We start from the raw sequence: 16,511 nt of genomic DNA, 5'->3' as shown, positions 1-16,511 counted from the left end.
ATAGTTCTGATCTTACTCCATTGGATTTTCACTTGATTGGTCCCCTAAAAGCAGTCCTTATGAGGACGAAGTGAAGACAGCAGTGCATTCACGACTCACAGCTCAACCTACAATGTTTTTAAATAAGAGAATATGAAAGCTTGTTGACAGATGGACATAGCATATTGAAAAGCAAGGAGATTATGTCAAAAAATGATGCATTTGTGTTTTCTAGAAGTTGATTAAAATAAATTCGACATTTAGAGTGTGGATAATTTTTGACTCACTAAGAGGCAATTTTTGGTCTCTCCCTGTTTGTAGAAAAGAAGATTGATGAAAATTGAAAGCTCTTGTAAACAAATAGTCCAATGGGCTAATGGAACATGTGAACATCAGTCTCTACAACCATGAGATCAGATAAATTAGATGATGCCCAGGTACCACTACCAACTGATCTGAAAGGGATCACATTAGAAAATGTGGAACAAAACCCAAAATCATAAAAAGACCAGGCTTAGTGGTCAGATAGAGACTTATGGAAACCCAAGACTATGGCCCACCCTTAACCACCCTTAAGGTCTAGAACTGAACTCACTCCCATGGCTCAATAGATAGGTATATGGAGGGACAACAACACTAATGATGTATGTTCACCATAGAATTGAGAACCACTCATGATCAAAAGGATAGCCATCTACCTAAAGACAAAATTTAGAAGGGTTGGGGGAAAAGAAGGAATGGAAACAAGAAACACAGGAAAGAAATGGAGTAAATGATGTTACACTGAGGGAACTGCAATTGAGATGAAATGAAGTGCATGATTTGTTGAATGCAAAACTAATGACCTGCTCTGTAAACCTTCAGTCAATTTACAGTTAAAAGGTTGGTTTGTGTGTTTGTTTGCTTGCTTGTTTGTTTAAATAAAAGAGTCTAATCTAGAGAGTAGCTTCCAAGGAAATCTGCTGGACCACTTAAACTCAAGCCAAAAAGGTTAGTGCAGATGATTATTGTTGGTGGTCAATTCCAATTCATAGCAACCTTTACAGGGTTTCCGTGAGTGGCTGTTGGGTTTGAACTAATTTTGGGTTAGCAGGAGACCCGGTATGGCACTGTAGGAAAGCACTGGACTACTACTCACAATGTCAGTGGTTAAAACCCACCTGCTGCTCCTTGGAAACCTGTACATGGTCACTATGAGTCAGACAGCAGATAACAACAACAACAACAGATCCTACAGCCCTACATCAGGACTTAGAAGTTTATAGCAACTGTTTTGGGGGGATGCCTAAGAGGTCATCTTGATAGACTTTCTTGAAAGACATAAGACGATCAAGGGGGTTTATTATGAAGAAGTTTTAAGAAAACTGACAATTGTAGTGGTAAGAAAAAGGTCAGGAAAGTTGTGCCAACAATTTTTTTCCATCATGACAATGTACCTGCCCATTCTTAGAGGTTACCAAGAATTTCATGGGGAAACCTTACCATATCCACCCTACAACCCTTATCTTGCCCTTTCAGACTTCCTTATGGTAGCAAAACTTACAGAACATTTAAAGGGAACATGATTTGAGTCCCATATGGATGTCAAACCTGCTGTATAAATTGACATGGTACAAATTGGAGAGTGCAGAATTCTTTGGGTGGTGCTGTTATTGTTGTTAGGTGCCATCGAATCGGTACTGATCCATAGCAACCTTATGCAAAGCAGAACTAAACACTGCCCAATCCTGGGCCAACCTCACTACTGTTGCCACGCTTGAGTCCATCGATGCTGCCACTTAGCCATTCCATCTCATTGGGGGTCTTCCTCTTTTTCTCTGACCTTACCAAACATGATATCCTTCTCCAGCAACTACTCCCTCCTGACAATATGTCCGAAGTATGAGAGAACAAGTATGAGAGGCCTCCAAGGAGCACTCTGGCTGCACTTCTTCCAAAACGGAGTTATTGGTTCTTTTGGCAGCACTTTCAATATTCTCCTCCAACATCATAACTCAAAAGCATCAATTCTTCTACAGTCTTCTTTATTTACTGTCCAGCTTTCACACGCATATGAGGTTATTGAAAATACCATGGCTTGGGTCAGGCACACCTTAGTCCTCAAGCTGACATCTTTGCTCTTCAACACTTTAAAAAAGGTCTTGTGCAGCAGATTTACCTAATGCTGTTGTTGTTGTTAGGTACCATCAAGTTTGTAGTGACTCATAATGACCCTCCGCACAACAGTCCTGTGCCAGCTTCACAATTGTTTCTACACAATTGTTTGGGCCCATTGCTGCTGCCACTGTGCTAATCCATCTCATCGGAGGTCTTCCTCTTTTTCTCCAACCCTCCACTTTACCACACATGACAAGGACCATGACTGGCACCTCCTGATAATATTCTGAAATATGAAAGACAAAAGTCTGGCCACACTGGCTTCCAAGGAACATTCAGGCTATACTTCTAACACAGATTGGTTTGTTCTTTTGGCAGTCCATGGTACTTTTAATATTCTCCTCCTACACCATAACTCAAATGCATCAGTTCTCCTATGGTCTTCCTTATTCACTGTCGAACTGTCACATGCATATGAAGCTATTGAAAATACCATGGCTTGGGTCAGGAGCACCTTAGTCCTCAAACTGACATCTTTGCTCTTGAACACATTCAAGAGGTTTTGTGTGGCAAATTTGTGTAATGCAATATGTCATTTGATTTCTTGACTGCTGCTTCCATGAGTTTTGATAGATGATCCAAGCAAACTGATGTCTATAACAAATTCAATCTTTTCTCCACTTATATGGATGTTGTTATTGGTCCAGTGGTGAAGATTTTTGCTTTCTTTACATTGAGGTGCAAGCCATACCGAAGGTGGTGGTCTTTGATCTTCATCAATAAGTATTTTAAGTCCTCGAGGATTCTGTACATGGACCAAGAGGCAGTTGTTCAAACAGAATATAGGAACACTGAATGGTTTTAAATTAAGAAAGGTGTGCAACAAGATTGTATTCTTTCACAATACTTATTCAACCTGTATGCTGAGCAAATAATCTTAAAAGCTGGGTTATATGAAGAAAAGCATGGCATTAGGATTGGAGGAAGACTCATTAACAACCTGAGATATGCAGATGATACAACCTTACTTGCTGAAAATAAAGAGGACGAAAAATATTTACTGATGAATATCAAAGAGCACAGCCTTCGGTATGGATTACATGTCAATGTAAAGAAAACAAAAATCCTCACCACTGGACCAATAAACAACATTCTTATCAACACAGAAAAGATTGAAGTTGTCAAGAACTTCATTCTTCTTGGATCAACTATCAAAACTCATGGAAGCAGCAGTCAAGAAATCAAACAATGTATTGCACTAGGCAAATCTGCTACACAAAACATTTTTAAAGTGTTGAAGAGCAAATATGTCAGCTTGAGGACTAAGGTGTGCCTGACCCAAGCCATGATATTTTCAATTACCTCATATACATGCGAAAGCTGGACAGTGAATAAGGAAGACCATAGAAGAATTGAAGCATTTGAGTTATGATGTTGGAGGAGAATATTGAAAGTGCCATGGGCTGCCCATAGAACCAACATATCTGTGTTGGAAGAAATGTAGCCAGAGTGCTCCTTGGAGGCCAGGATGGCCAAACTTCATCTCTCATACTTTGGACGTAGTGTCAGGAAGGACCAGTCATTGGAGAAGGATATCATGTTTGGTAAGGTGAAGGGTCAGAGAAAAAGAGGAAAACCCCCAACGAGATGGATTGGCCAGGTGACAGCAACGATGGACTCAAGCGTGGCAACAATAGTGAGGAGGTTGGCCCAGGATCGGGCAGTGTTTCGTTCTGCTGTGCATAGGGTTGCTATGAGTCAGTACCAACTCGATGGCATCTAACAACAACAATCATTTTCAGCAAGCAAGGTTGTATCATCTACATATCCCGGGATGTTAATGAGTCTTCCTCCAATCCTGATGCCATGTTTTTCTTCATATAATCCAGCTTCTCCAATTATTTGCTCAGTATATAGACTGAATAAGTATGGTGAAAGACTACAACCCTGGAGCACAACTTTCTTAATTTTAAACCATTCAGTGTTTCCTTGTTCTGTTCAAACAATGCCTCTTGGCATACGTACAGATTCCTCATGATCACAATACTCGTGCTCTGCAATGTTGTCCATAGCTCATTATGATCCACACAATCAAAAGCCTTTGCATAGTCAATAAAGTACGTGTAAGCATCTTTTTCTGCTTTCAGCCAAGATCCATCTGATATCAGCAATGATATCCCTCATTCCACGTCCTCTTCTGAATCTAGCTTGAACTTACAGAAGTTCTCTGTCAATGTACGGTGGCAGCCATTTTTTAATTATCTTTATCAAAATTTTACTTACATGCACTATTAATGATATTATCTAAGGATTTCTGCTCTGGGGCTCAAGCAATTGGCAGGGCCAGGGATCAAGATGGTGGGTGGGGATTGTTGTTTGTGCACATCCATCTCCCCCACAGTTACCCCCTCTTCAACCCCAGCTACCTGCTGTCATTCCACATGCTGGGGAGGATCCCATGGAAACAAGCCACATGCTGCTTGAGGAACTTGAAATCTGAAGCTGAGAGCCTGGAGACTTACAAGTGCTCAAAAGAGAAGCTCAGCAGTCCCAGCCCCAGAGGAGCATGCATCCAGCTTCTGCTGCAGCCTCCAGTACCCTTACCAGTCCTGGTGTGGTGCTGTAGGCTCATACGTCAGACTGCAAAGTTGCTTGAACTGCAAGGTCGGTGGTTCAAGCTCACCAGCTGCTCTTGGAAACCCTGTACAGGGTCGCTATGGGTCGGAATCAACTCGATGGCACTTAACAACAACACCCTTCCCACAGAGTCCTGGTGTGGCAATGAATAAGGAAAGATAAACTGTGGACTGCTGATCACAAAGTTGGTGGTTCAAACACACCAGCTGCTCCTCAGAAACTTTTTACAGGGTGCTATGAATCAGAACCGACTTGATGGCATTTAACAACAGCCCTTCCCACTGCAAGAAGTAACCGAGCTCTTGAGTAGAGGGAAGCAGCAGCAGCAACGTCCTCCACGTGGCCTCTTCCTGGATGGCTCCAGCCACTAACAAGACCACTTCCGGAATCTGCCTCTGTTGCCTCTTTTTGCATGAAAAGCTCTAACAGTGGCTCCAGCTGTGAGGATGAGATCAGCAAGAGGTCTTCTGGAGAACTGGCTACTTCAGCTCTCAGCCTGAGCTGGGAGCCACATACGGGGAGGATACCCAGATTAAGACATAAAATAGTCAGATGGTAAATTGTTTACTATTGTCATAAGTGTGAAAAGTCAGAATAGGTGTATTTTTCTCCAGACCTGCCCTGTCATGTCTTCCTTCTCTTCCTCTTAATGACAGTTTACTTTCTGGTCAGTGTCAATTTTAAGAATAAATCTCATCTTGGTAATCAAGATTTATTTTCAAACTCAATCCAGCCTCAATCAAAATATCAATCCCACACAGCTCGATGCTCAGCCTCCTCTCCCTCTACCACCTGTTCCCAACTCCCAGTTTAGACCTGACCTACAGTAGAGGTGGAAGGTGATCTAACTCCCCCTGCCTTTCACATTTTCTTCACCTCCACCAGCCCATCTTCCAGGGTGTGGAGCAGGGGAAGGATTGAAGAAAGTAGATGAGCATGCTGGTGCCCTCCAGGAGCCTTTATACTTGACTTGGGAGGAAGAGACAACCCTCTCACCCTCAGGCCTCTGATTCATTTCCTTGAAGACCTTCATAGATTCCTAGCCTTCTCTTCAGATGGAAGGAGGTGGTTGGTGGGTTGAAGGTCTCAGACTTGAGATCAGTTTGACCCTCTTTTAGTAGGTGCTGTAAAGACATATACAGCAGCAACTCCCTAGGAATTTACTATCCAAATATCATTAGGTTTGAGGCTGCAGTTGAAATTCCTAATGCTCAATTTCAAAGTAACAGAAGTGTCATTCAATCTCTGATGTTGATGCAAGACACCACCACTAATTGCAGCAAAACCTCTCTCCCACTCACTCATGAAATCATATCAAATTCAAGTCAATGATAATGACTTATTTATACAGGAACCTCTGAATTTGCTCTAATTTATTTTTTTAATATATTATTAGCAAACTTAAATGCTTTAAGCACGACTAACAACACGTTTCTTTTGACATACCTCACAATCAATGTTTTGCAACTTAAAAGGAGCCCTTCCTTTACTTAGGCTACTATAGTCTCATTTCAAGGACAGTAACTCAAGAGACAGAAGCCCATGCAGACAGATAAAGAAGTTCTCAAATGTCAGTGTTAACTACTACTTTGCATTACTACACTTCATGTGGGCAGATAAGAAATCTTAGCTAATAGTACCTTGATTCCCTGATTAATCTCCCTAACTGAGGAAGGGAGGAAAGTGATGGAGAATCAAGAGAATGAAAAATGGCCGTGGCAGAGAGCATGTACACGGGGGTGTTATCAGTGGCTTCACACATGCTACCTTCATAGCAAACATGGTAGCATTTTCTAACCACAGCCCAATGGCTGTGAATTTCTTTGTTCCCTGTAGTCCAATATGTAGTAAATTAGTATTATGGAAAAAGTCTGAAAGCCTGAAATGACTGTGTCATCAGTCCTTGGACACAGATATCCATCTTTATTCCTTGGCCTTTTACAGATCAGAGCTTAATCTCAGCAATTTGTGAAAAGTTTGGAGAACCTGCAGCATGCATTAGTCTTCTCTGTTTTGCATGCAGGGAGTGGTTGATGGAGGGTGGCTAATTTCTGTCAATTACTTAGTCTCTTCTCAGTTATCTAAAATATTCATAATCACATCCCAATCAATCAATCAACTTCTACGAAGTATCCTCATCCACGTGCGCTATGAGAAGTTTGGGGAGAGTGTGGAGGTCGAGATGGAGGTCAAGTCTGGTGAGGAGGACGAGAAACAGGAGAAGACAGAGGAGCCTCCTTTCCAGCTTGACCAGGACACCCAAGTACAGGACATGGACGAGGGTTCAGATGATAATGAAGAAGGGCAGAAAATACCTCCACCTCCAGAGACACCCATGCCTCTGCCTCTGCCCCCCACACTAGACCAAGTTATTATCCAAAAGAACTAGGACCCCAAAGCTTCCAAACAGCTGCCTCTAGCCCCTGTTCCAGATGAATATTTTCTGTCTCCCATCACCCGGGAGGAGATCCCCACCAGCAGAATGCAGGAGCACATGCGCATCTGGCTGCTCGACCCCCCACTGGCTCGAGCAGCATGATAGATCCATCAGAGAAAAGCAGAGCAATGAGGAGGTGTATGTGCCAGGCCTTGATATTGAGAGCAACTTGAAACAGTTGGCCAAACGGCCAACCGATATCTTCGATATCTTCAGTGTGGAGGAAACGGCCATGGGCCAGAAGATTGGCGAGGAGGAGATTCAGAAGCCTGAAGAAAAGGTGAATTGGGGTGGCAAAACGTGACTTGGAATGGCCACTCAGGCAGTACGGACTGGACCCAGCAAGTTGTCCAGGCCAATATCAGTAGCAGATTGAAGCCATCCACAAGGCCATGGACCTGGTGCCAGAGATGACACCAAAGAGAAGATTGGCCCCAGCAAAACCGATGAAATCCCCCAGCAGCCACCCCCACCGTCCTCAGCCACCAACATTCCTAGCTCAGCTCCTCCTATTACCTCGGTGCCCCAACGCCCTGTGATGCAGGCCCCTGTCCGCACCACAGTGGTGTCTGCAGTGCCAGTCATACCCTGACCCCCAATGGCATCTGCGATCCGCTTGCCCCCGGGCTCAGTGATTGCCCCCATGTCACCCATCATCCACGCACCCAGGATCAATGTGGTGCCCATGCCTCCCTCAACACCCCCCATTAAGGCACCCCACCCATCCCCCACGATTGTGCCAACAGCCTTTGTGCCTGCTCCACCTATGGCACCTGTCCCAGCTCCTGCCCCAATGCCCCCTGTACACCCTCCATTCCCCATGGAAAATTAGACTACTTCAAAGAAACAAGACAGACAGCCTCATGCCTGAAGAGGAATTTCTGTGCAGAAACAAGGGTCCCATGTCCATCAAAGTCCAGGTGCCCAACATGCAGGATAAGATGGAATGGAAACTCAACGGGCAGGTGCTGGTGTTCACCGACCGCTCACAGACCAGGTCTCCGTCATCAAGGTTAAGATTCACAAAGCCACGGGCATGCCTGCAGGGAAACAGAAGTTACGATATGGGGTCATCTTCATCAAGGATTCCAACTCGCTGGTGTATTATAACATGGCTATGGGTCGTTATCGACTCAATGGCACTTAACAACAACAGCAATGGTGTCATTCTCCACCTGGCCCTCAAGGAGAGAGGTGGGAGGAAGAAGTAGAAGAGAGAAGCCTGCTGTCATATCCCTGCCACTGCCATTTATCTCTCCTATCCTCCTCCTGGTCCCTGTCCCCTCCCCAACCCAGAAGGCCCTCGGGCCCTGCCAGCACGTTTGTTTCAGATTACCTTGAATGGTAAATGTAACAGGACTTTCTATACCATGTTCCTTCCCCATGGTCCCCAAAGTCCCTTTGATCAGAAGGGATCATTTCTTCAGGATGCTTGCTAAGAAACGACCATCTGGATGGCCCATGGGTTAGATGCATAGTGTTGGGAGGGACTGGGCTGAAGGAATATGGTTATACAACATTAATTCTTTTGTATCTTATCATAGGCTGTCAATAAACCTCTTGGACCCTTCTTGGGGGGGTGGGGGAAGCCCTATGAGACCCATGGGTCTATGTAAAAGCACAAGCAAGTCTACCTCTAACTCTAGGGAGACTGTTCAGTGACACTGAAGCTGTGATATGGGCCAGGAGGGGAGCTAAGAAAGAAGTTCAGCAAGAAATGGAAGGATGATAAGTTCCTAGAGGAAGAGGCTCTGAGGGTAGTTGGAAATTAGGAATTGTGAAGAATTAGGATTCTTAAGAAAAAACAAGTCTAGAGATAAAGTCAACTCTGAAATTATAAACTATGACTCATGAACAAGTCAGAATCACCATTTAAGGTTTATTTGAGTGACATCTAAAGTCTTTGCTACTCAAAGCGTAGTTCACAGATAAGCAGCATGAGTATCACATAGAAACTTGTTTAGAAATGCAGTCAAGCCCCAACCCCAATCTAATGAATCAGAATTACATTTTAACAAGATCCCCAAGTCATTCCTGCACCTGTTACAGTTTGAAAAGCACTGGTCTGAGTGCCAAGAACTGACTATGCATGTATCTACAAATGAAGACCAGGCAAATCAGCTTGATCAGACCATTCTGAGCTGCTGAGGAGGAACCAGCTCAAAAAACGTCCTCCCCTTATACATCTAGAGAATTCTCAAGTAGCTAATGCCTCCCACCTAGCATACAGTCCCTTCAGTGGGAGACATTGATTGCTACAGCTGCTTTAAAATTCAAAGTCTTGGTAGCATGGTGCTTATGGATCAGGCTGCAAACCTTAAGGTCAGCAGTTTGAAACTACCAGTTGTTCTGTGGGAGAAAGATGAGGCTTTCTGCTCCTGTGAAGATTTACAGACTCAGAAACCCTGCACAGGAGGGTTGCTATGAGTCGGAACCAACTCCACGGTACATAACCACCATCACTGGCAATGTAGTCCTGGTGTGGCACTGTGGGCTAATGCATCAGACTGCAGTCATTTGAACTGCAAGTTCAGTGGTTCAAGCTCACCAGATGCTCTTTGGAAACCCTATACAGGGTTGCCACAGGTCAGAATCAACTCAACGGCACTTAACAACAACATTGGCAATGTGGACCAACTTCACAGCACACCAGAACTACCATTGGCAATGTGGAGTCCTGGTGTGGCACTGTGAGATAAGCCCTAGACTGCTAGGTCTGTTTGAACCATAAGGTCAGTTGTTCAAATCTACCAGCTATTCCTTGGAAACCCTATACAAGGTCACTATGAGTCAGAAATGACTCAATGGTACTTAACAACAACAACATTGGTAATGTAGGACAAGTGCTGGACTGTTAACCTCAAGATTGGCAGTTCAAACCCACCAGCTACTCTGTGGGAAAAAGATGAGGCTTTCTGTGCCCATGATGATTTACAGTGTCAGAAATTCCGTACTGTGTAACTATGATTTGGAATCAACATGATATGGCCGTAGGTTTGGTTTTGAGACTTTTTCCAATCACTGAAGCATGAGCAAAGCTGTTCCTCAAAATCTAAATCAAACTTTGGAATGCATTTTTCCCATAAGATAGCATTTATATGTATTGGTTTTATTAAAAACACCTGCCTACTGGTGTGGCGCTGTGGGTTAATGCACCAGACTGCAAAGCTGTTTGAACTGCAAGGTTAGTGGTTCAAGCTCACCAGCTGCTCCTTGGAAACCCTATACAGGGTCACTATGGGTCGGAATCGACTCATCAGCACTTAACAACAACAACAACTACCAAAACCACCATTCATTTGTCAGCTTGTTGTGCTACGGTGTCTTGTGTGTTGCTGTGGTGCTGAAAGCTATGCCACTGGTATTTTAAATACAAGGAGGGTCAGCCATGGTGGACAGCTTTCAGCAGAGTTTCCAGACTAAGACAAAAGAGGAAGAAGGAAAGGCAGACTACTCCTGAATGTATAGCCACTGAAAACATTGTAAATAGCATCAGAATCTTGTCAAATATAACTCTGAAAGTTGAGCCCTTCAGGTTGGAAGACACTCAAAATATGACTGGGGAAGAGTTGCCTCCTCAAAGTAAGTTGACCATAATGATGTGAAAAGAGTAAAGCTTTGGGGGCCTTCATTTACTTATGGGGCACAACTCAAAATGAGGAGAAACAGTAGCAAATATCCATTAATCATCAGAACATTGATTGTATGAAGTATGAATCTAGAAAAATGGGAAGTTGTTAAAAATGAAATGGAAGACATAAAGATCAATATCCTAGGCATTGTTGTTGTTGTACCATAAAGCGGGTTCCAACTCATAGTGACCCTGTGTAGCATTTCTGAGGATTAGCTGACGGGTTTGAAACATTGACCTTACAGATCAAATCAATCTTGTGATCCAGTGCATTATCCTGCAGTGCCACACCAGGACTCCTAGGCATTAGTGAACTGAAATGGACTGATACTGGCCATTTTGAATCTGATAATCACATGGCTTACTAGGCTGAGAACATAAAATTGATGAAGAATGTCCTCGCATTTATTGTCAAAAAGAATATTTCAAGATCTATCTTGAAGAAGGAGGAGGGGAATGGAAGTACAAGGCAGATGGGAAAACAATTAGGCAGGTTTGTATGGGTTAAGTGGGACAGAGGTAAATAATGATGTGTGCAAACCTTGAAACACCAGGGCTCTGGGATACAGGGATTGAGACATGGTTGGAATGGGGAAAAGGGGGGAAATAATGTTAAGATGACTGGCTGTCTTTTGAATCTTGGTTATCCTTGCAAACCATTATAAAATAGACACTTGAGGGTAAAGTAAAGAATAGCCAGAAATATCACCATAGAAAGCTTATAAGTCCATCTTCTGCCTATAACTGATTAGAATACCTAAAATGGAGCTACGATGTGCCCAGTGAAGGAAGCTTCCTGCGGAGCCTCTGCATTACATAAGACCATAGGTAGAATCCTGAACTCCATCCAGAATCTTCTGAGATGGGAAATTTCCACTGGAAAGGACAAGAAGACCAGCCTGGAGCAGCTAGAACAGAAGATACTTCTTGAAAGAAAGACCTATAGGAAAAATACAAAACAATAATAGCAGTCCAACTGACTACTACAAGAACAAGTAAGGAGACATCAAGGCAAGTGGTCAGGTCTCCTCAGAACAAACCCCTTTCCAAGACTAAGACTCAGTGGGAATACACGAGTGTCAGGGACTGACCTCGACATAGTTGTGTTGTTCACGAGTGTTTGGTTCATGAGGAGGGGATATCCGGCGGCGACAGGGATAGCAAAAGAATACACAGACAGACAGAAGGAGGGGGACAAGGAGGCATCCAGAAACCAGGGTGGTTGCATCACTGGTAGGCAGACTTGGGACTACAGGCATCGTGGCCTCTGCAGGCAGCAACTCACTGCCCTGCAATCTTTACTGCATGCCCTCCAACTTGTAATGCACACCTGGGCCGACCTGGGCCAACCTGGGCCTCTGTTTTATTTAGGGAGGAGCTTCACACCAAGTTGGGAGGGACTAAGACAAGGTACAGCTAACATCAGTAATTTTCCAGACATTCAGGTAACTTTACATCGTACTTCGCTGGTTCGAATCCCAGGCCCGCAACTTGGTTTCTCAGGCTCAATTAACATATCTATAGCCCCTGAGCTCAGTTGGGGCAAGGTGAAAGGGAAGGACAAAAGGCTTGGGCGGAGTCCCACTGTTTCGGCTTCCTGAGCCAGCTTTTCAGGAGGACGTGAGACGCCCAGGTGAATGGGTGGCATCTGGAAAAGGATTAGGGAGGATGGCTTTTTTGTCTGTAGAACAAAGAACTGTGAAGTAGCTAAACTATTTTCAGTTAATCTTTTGGAGAAAGGCTTGACTTTGCAACTTTCACAGTCTCGGCTTTAGGGAAACACTACATTTATCTGTGGATATTAAGGGCTCATATTTGGAATTAAATAAATATAAATGAACACTAAGATGAAAAACAATTTGCTATTAACTGCCAAGTGGCTAGATCTGTTCCTCAGAGCTGCGGCCTGTATAGTCTACACACGGTCTGCAACACACGAGCAGACACGTGCTCTGACTGGTGACCACACTAGTCACAGATAGGGGAAGTAAGAGAAAACAGCAATGAAGCTGCGAGTTAAGTCCAACCACATTCAATACACTCTTGTGAACCCAGGTAGAGACCTAGTTGGCCAGCAGTTTGGCAAAACCTGGGGACTCCTGGGCCCAGAGTCAGCAGCATAGCCACTGAGGACTAGAGTGGAGAATGAAGTGATCAGCTGATAAGAAGAGAGTGCATACGCACAAGAACACCCACACTTACAGATAATACCCACTTGACCTGGCTTCAATTACTGGATGATCAGAGCTCAACTAGAAGAAAGAAGAGGAAAAAAAGAGTAATCTGATACAATTTTATGAACTTGACCTACACCTATGGATGCAGTAGCTCAAAAGAGGGAACAAATCTTTACAGTGAAGATCATTCCCACCCCCTCAATACACAGGGTAGACTGAAATGAGCAACTTGGACATTAGCTACCCAAAATGGAGGGCTACAAAGGCAAGAAGTGACTGGCTTACAAGCTTTCAAGAGGGAACCTAGATCCAGAGGGTGTGGAGGAAGGTAGAATCTCCACTGAGTAGTATCCAATCTGTCTGGGTGGGGCTGATGAAAGGAGATGAGGATAGGACTCGTGTGGTACAATAGTGAATAATTGCTATTGGGACTGACTGTGAGGGTTGGAAATGTAAAGGTAGATGTTTTGTAGCAAAAGGAGGGGAGTGGTTGACTTTGTAGGCCAGGAGTGGAGGGCCTTGGGACCATCAAGGAAGAAGAGTGGAATGCGGGACCCTATCCAGAGAAGAAGTGATGCCAGAGATGGAGGCAGAGACAATGACATGGAGAGATGGAGTGGTTAGGAACTGTAGACCCAGAGAGGGAGAGGGGCTGTGTGTTGGCAACCAGGGGGTACCATTTGGTTGGTTGATGATGCATGGAGGAGATTGTAACCATGGCAATGTAATGATATTCGATAGGATGAATGTAAAGCTAATGTTCTCCCATGTAAACTATCACATAATTCACAATAAAACAGTTTTAAAATAAAAATCTATCTTGAAGTATAATGCAGTCTATGATAGGATAATATACATATGCCTACAAGGAAGATCAACTCATACCACTATTATTCATATTTATGCCCAACTACTAACATCAGACATGATGAAATTGAAGCATTTTGCTAACTTCTTCAGTCTGAAATTGATTAAAGAAAAAAAAAAGTAAGTAACATGCATTGATTATTACTAGAGATTGGAATGTGAAATTTGGAAACAGAAAGGATCAGTAGTTGGAAAATGTAGACTTGGTGACAGAGATTATTCACTGAAAATGACTTATTCGTTGCAAATATTTTTTTTAAAGCAGTGTAAAAGGTGACCATACACATGGACTTCACCATATGAAATACACAGGAATCAAACCAAGGAAGAAGGAAGAAAGAAAAGACCAAAGTGGATGTCAGAAGAAACTCTGAAACTTGATCTTGAGCACAGAGAAGCTAAAATAAATGGAAGAAATGAGGAGGTGAACAGAAAATTTCAAAGGGCAGCTCAAGAAAACATCAAGTATTTTAATGAAATGTGTGAAGATCTGGAGTTAGAAAAGCAAGAGAAGAATATGCTCAGCATTTCTCATGCTGAAAGAAATGAAGAAAAAATTCAAGTCTCAATTTGAAATATTGAAGGATTCTATGGGTAAAATATCAAATGCTAGGGAAATCATCAAAAGAAGATGGAAGGTATACACAGAGTTATTATATCAAAAAGAAATGGTCTCTCTTCTCAGGTTACTACGGTGTTAGACACCGTGAACAGCAAAGTCCCTTATATACCCTCTATGAGGTGGTGGGTGAAGTCCTGCACAGGAACCAGTGCAAGTGGGGAAACAGTGGAGCTACTGATAAGCTGGAAGAACTATGATCCTCAGAAGGATGATTGCTTCTCAGGCACCATCTGGCTGAAGTCCACACCAGAACTCCACCCCCGCAAGTTCTGTGTGTGTCCTTGCGGACCAGCAACACTGTGATGAAGCAAAGACTGTGAATATCTCTCACATGGCCATCAAGGTGTTCAAGAAACTCAACAAGAACAAGAAGTTGTTCAAAATGCTGTCCAAAAAGTATGATGCCTTTGTGTCCTCTGAGTCTCTGATCAAGCAAACTTATGAATCCTAGGGCAAGACCTGAGTAAGTCCAGCAAATTACCTCCCCTGATTACCCACAATGAAAATATGGTGGCTAAAGTAGATGAGGTGAAATCCACTGTCAAGTTCAATATGAAGAAGGTACTGTCTTGCAGTGGTTACGGCAAGGTGAAGATGACAGATGATGAACTTGTTCACAACATCCTCTTGGCTTTCAAGTTTCTGGTTTCACTGCCAAAAAATAATTGCAGAATGTCCAGGCTTTGAACATCAAGAGCCCCATGGACCCAGAGAGGGAGTGGGACAATGTACTGATGACCGGGGGATCAGGATTACAGGGTATACCCATTGTTTGGTTCATGATGCATGGAGGGGATTGTAACCATGGCAATGAAACAATATATGATAGGATGAATGTAAAGCTAATCTTCTCCCATGTAAACTATCACATAATTCACAATAAAACATTTAAAAAAAAGAGCACCACGAGCAATCCCCCAGTGACTGTGCTAAGGCACAGCTCAATAAACCCTATTGTTAACTACAGAGGAAAAAAGAAGAAAGAAAGAAATGTTCAATGTCCAACTATTTCCAGAGGCAGCATATGATCATGAACCAATGGTACTGAAGGAAGAAGTCAGAGCTGCACTGAAGGCATTGCCAAAAAACAAGACTCCAGTAAGTGATAGAATACAAATTGAAATCCTTCAACAAACATGCAGAACTAGAAGCACTCATTCATCTATGCAAAAAAAAAATTTGAAAGACAGCTACCTGGCCAGCAGGTTAGAAGAAATACATATTTATGGCCATTCCAAAGAGAGGTGACCCAGATGGTGGCTATGTTGGAGGTACAGTGAAGCTCACTGTCAACAATACCACAGAATACCAAGCAAAGCAGATCCAGGGCAGACCTCAAAAACTCGGAACCACAGAGATAGGAATATTTTGAAGATTTGAAGGCTTATAGATTGTGTAATTTGAAGCTGAAGTAAAATATTGCATACTTTTGAATCTGCCAGGCTGGGCTCAGAGGCCCGGAGCTTATATCTTGGATGAGACCAAATGGCATAACCAAATGGGGGAGCAGAAACAACACGGAAAAACACCGTGGGAACTCTGGAGCAAATGTGGACAATACACTTAGTCAGTTTTGCTGTGTTCTGATTTTCTTTTCTTTTCTTTTTTGGTATCTGGTAATTGGCATGTCCACTGTTTTCCCACCTCCATTCTGGTGACTAGAGGGGGAGCCTGAGCAAGTGGACACACCCCTACCCTTACCACTGGTGGGTTCTTCTGCCACGCATGTGCACAGATACTCAGTCAAAGAGCAGGCTCTGAAGGTTTTTGCTTGTTTGTCTTTTGTTTTGTTTTTTAATACAGGAAAAGGCAGGACAGGGCTTGTAGAGAGGGAAAGACAGAGTTTAAAAACAAATAGGCGAAAATTGAAATAAAGCCTGAGGTATCGCATAACAACCAACACTGGCATCTTGAAATCTCTCAGGCAGCTTTGAAAGCAAGAAGCTGAAGAGAGGACATTAAAGTCATACTCATATTGGGCTACAGATTTTTCTTTTTTCTTCTCTCCCTCCTCTCCCTTTTCTGTGATTATAGACTGCAGTATTCAGTCTAGTTTTTGTTGTT

At 43.2% G+C, this 16,511-nt stretch overlaps 2 pseudogenes; both read left to right on the top strand.

Moving 5' to 3' along the window:
* The first annotated feature begins 386 nt into the window (after window positions 1-386).
* Window positions 387-8,361, top strand: LOC102841251 (annotated as a pseudogene).
* Window positions 8,362-11,908: 3,547 nt separating this feature from the next.
* LOC102840871 lies at window positions 11,909-16,321 on the top strand (annotated as a pseudogene).
* Window positions 16,322-16,511: the final 190 nt, after the last annotated feature.

Source organism: Chrysochloris asiatica, unplaced genomic scaffold (assembly GCF_000296735.1).
Source record: "Chrysochloris asiatica unplaced genomic scaffold, ChrAsi1.0 scaffold00136, whole genome shotgun sequence".
NCBI classification, from domain to species: Eukaryota; Metazoa; Chordata; class Mammalia; order Afrosoricida; family Chrysochloridae; genus Chrysochloris; species Chrysochloris asiatica.
This window is presented reverse-complemented; position numbering and strand designations above follow the sequence as displayed.